The following is a 4,122-nucleotide window of genomic DNA, read 5'->3' on the forward strand; positions in this document are numbered from 1 at the left end:
TGACAGAGGTTGGGCTCCACCCTGGATCCTCCCCCTCCCCCACAGCTCAGCCACTTACAGTAGGAGCTATTCTGGCCAAACCAGCTCTGTGGGTCAGTACTAAGCCTTCAATCCCCTGGCCCATCTGCAGTGGAAGGTGAGTGGAGGAAAAAGGCAGCATAGGAAAAGAAAATTGCAGCCCTCAGAAAGGACAGCAAAGATGACAGCTGAACTTTTCTTCTCCTTGCTCAGTGAGATGGAGAGACTTCTACAGACGGGACCAACTTGGAGCCAGTGGGAGGGGGACTGAACCATCAGTAGGACTTTGGTGTGCAGAGACCCTGCTTACCCACTGTCCCTTCTCTGCCCGCATCCCTGCCAAACTTAAAAAACAAATTAATTTACTTTTATTAAGTATAGTACATGCTAAGCATTATGCTAACGCTTTGCAAACATTATCCCATTTCCTGCATTCATTTCTGTAGGAGACTGTTTTATTTTACTGATGAGAAACAAGTTTAGAAAAGAGGCTAGTAACTTGCCCCAGAATCAGCAGGTAATAAGAGGCTGGAAGAAAATTTGAGCAGTAATCTTTTTCGGAAATCTATTTTAAGACTTCGCTTTGCTTGTTACTATTTTGAGCAAAAAGAGAAAGAGAGAGAGGGAGAGAGAGCGAGCACAAGTTTAAAAACAACAACCACAAAACTTAAGTTCTGTAATAGAATAATCTCCTCCTGAAGATGTTTTGCCCTAATCCTGGGAAACTGCACATGTGTTATTTACATGGCAAAGGGGAAGTAAGGCTGCAGGTGGAAATAGGTGGCTAATGGGCTAACTTTAATAAAATAATCCAGGAGATTATCCTGGATCTCCATGGGGACCCAGTGTAATCACAGGGGTCCTTAAAAGTGGAAGGGGGAAGAAGAAGAGATCAGAGTAAGGGGATGCTGGGAGGACTGGACTCACCATTGTTGGCTTTGTTGGAAGAAAGGACCCAAAGCCAAGGAATTCTGGCAATCTCTAGAAGCTAGAAACGGCAAGGAAAGGATTCTTCCCTAGTCTCCAGAAAGAACTGCAGCCCAGTGATTTCAGCCCAGTGAAACTTGTATCAGACTTCTGACCTGTAGAACTAACTGTAAGAAAATAAATTTGCATTGTTGAAGCCACCAAGTGTGTGGTAATTTGTTACAGTTGTGAATAGAGAGATAATTCAAATCCTAATTCCCATCATACGATCAGGTGATACATTTATATATATCCAGAGAACCTGAGTGCTTAGGATGTATGTTTGCTGGGATCTGCTCAGGGAACCTTCTTTGTCTGAATGGGATTTTTTCATAGGGAGTGGGCTGGGGAAGGGGTGGCAGCTTCAATTCAGCCTAGGGCAAAAATATATGACAGAAAGAAGACATTAGGGAATGAATTTTAAAGGACAAATAACAAAAATCTTATGTTGATATTTTACGATGTGTTGGCATAAAACCTTTTTCATTATTTTCTCCCCCATTTTGTTCCGCCTTTTATCTGCCAGAGGCTCTTCCTTGACCTCCAGCAATTTAATAGACATGCAGGCAAGTTCCTTGGTTCAGTATCAGTCACAGGCCTCCTCAGATATGAAAAGTTCATCGTCACATTGATAGATGGTTTGGTGGTACATTTGTGAAACGTATCACCAGGTAGTTATTCTCTTGATAAATCACAGCAGCTAACATTAACTACACAACTTACTCATCACCTGGACAAATTATGTGTTAAGTAGATTTTTAATGGTGGTGGCATTTCTGACTTTGTACATTACCCGAACAGAGCACAGAAGGAAGTGGATCCAATCTCCTTGGATTGTCTGGAATGAATCCCTCACTATTGTTATAGGAAGGGAAGTGGATAATAGAAAGGCAGGAAAAAGCAAAGCCAGGTCAACCACAGGCGGGCACTGCCTTCCACATGGAGAGAAACTCTTTAAAATAGTCCAAACCTGGTAAAAAGGTGAAGGGAGAAGAGGACACGCTTGTTCATCTGGGTTAATCAAGTCACAAATTGCTTTGTTTACATTAAGACACCACTGCAGGAGTCTCTTCCTGATTAAGGCAGAAGCAAGACTGAGCAAGCAGACTAGCCTAGCGGGGGAGGGCAAGGAGGGATAATTAGCTTAGCTGGACTGAAGGACTGAGCTGCCGCAGATTCCTGTGCCTGGCCGGGCTTCTGTCTTTCCAGTTCCTCAGTGGGGTCTGCTGATCACTGGGGAGTCACTATGAAAAATGCCTCTGGGACCCCCATGTCAGTCACCTCCTCAGGTTTTTGCCTGAAACATGGCCAAGCAAAGTGGTTCATATAATTCTGGCCAAACACAAAGTCTTCAAAACAAGCAACTTTGAAGTGGGTAAAGAACATCAAGACGTGTGGGAGGCACACCCGTCAACTCCAAGTTCGAAGCTGTGCCAGTCGGGTCCTTGCACCAGCTCAGGGCCCTGAAGTCTTTATGTCTGCTCAGTGCATGGAGCTGTCATGTCGTATTCTGCATGCCTACCACCTCTTACAGAGCAGCCTCTCGGCAGTGTGTTTTCCTGTGCAATCATTCTTCTGCCCCTCGTCTTGCACTATTTTCTGAATGCAGACAAACTGCATTTCCTTAATTGCTTTGTATATGGTATTTTTTGTATATTTTTCTTCTTTCTGAATGAACGCATACCCACTTACATAGATACTCATAATTACATACTATTTCGTGTATTCTTTTAAGATACATACACATGTTCACGCACGCACACACACACTGCACCTGTGACCTTGAACTTATTACCTCTGATTTGTTCTTGGATCCTTTTATTTACTAAATTGTCTTTGCTATCTTGTGTTTCATCATTCAAGCCTTCCATCCCCTCAGCTTACAAATACACTCAGGGCTCTTATAGCCTGAAAGATAACCCTTTTCCCTAGTCCATTCCACCTCCTCTGACCCATTTCTCCACCCAGGCCAGGGAAGACACTCACTAAATTTGAGAGGACACACGAATGAACTTTTCTCCTTCCCTACTCTGCTACCTTTCCCCTTACTGCCCCAGCCAGGGCCTCAGGAGCCCCCTGGAGACCAGGTTCTTTCCTACCCACTGTGGACATTCACCCTCATTTATGATTTCTATTTTGCCATATAGGAATTATTTTATGTATTTTATTTTACACCAATAATCCACATTCACTATAAGAAAATTAACAACTGAAGGTGATGACACAAAGAGGGAAAATTTTAAATAGCCTTAAGTTCTTCAGTCAGTAGTATACATTTTGGTCTCTGTCTCTTGTATTAATTCTCTCCTTCCTACATGAGTGTGATAATGTCATTTCCCTTTTCAAGAAGCTTCCCTTCCTTCCCATTGCTGAATCATTGCTGAAGCGATTCAGGCTCCCTGCATGGCGCTGACGACTTGCCAGGATCTGGTCCCCCTTCCCTTGCCAGACTCCCCACCCCAACCCCATCCACAGCCCTCTAGGCCCCACATACACTGCAGCCATGCTTTTACTGTCACATTCTCTCCCTTAATCCACATCTTTGCTCACGTAGCTCTTCCACTCTGAAATACACTCTTATTTTTTCTACTCTTTTCCCTCCACCTGGGGATACCCTACTCCTTCCTCAAGACTCTGTTCAGTCTCAACCTTTCATGAGTCCTTCTCTGATCCTTGAGTCAGAATTACTTAGCTGCCCCTTGTGGTTCTTAATTTTGTGTTATAATTTTGCTGTGTATTGGTCTGTTTTGTCTTAAAACCATAACTTCCTTCAGGTCAGGAAGTATGCCTCATTAATCTCTGCATCTCCCACAATGCTTAGCACAGAGGTTTAAATTTTAAATAGCCTTAAGTTCTTCAGTCAGTAGTATACATTTTGGTCTCTCTCTCTTGTATTAATTCTCTCCTTCCTACATGAGTGTGATAATGTCATTTCCCTTTTCAAGAAGCTTCCCTTCCTTCCCATTGCTGAATCATTGCTGAAGCGATTCAGGCTCCCTGCCTCACACATATGTAGTTGTTCATTCTAATTTTGAGAGGAAAGGGAAAAGTATTGCTGATGTTAATGTTCCTTCTGGTTAATGCCTTTTCTCCCTCAGAAACTCCTCCCTGGCGGCCTGTGGGTTTAGCCCCAGGAGA

Source organism: Suricata suricatta, chromosome 7, assembly GCF_006229205.1.
Source record: "Suricata suricatta isolate VVHF042 chromosome 7, meerkat_22Aug2017_6uvM2_HiC, whole genome shotgun sequence".
Lineage (NCBI taxonomy): Eukaryota > Metazoa > Chordata > Mammalia > Carnivora > Herpestidae > Suricata > Suricata suricatta.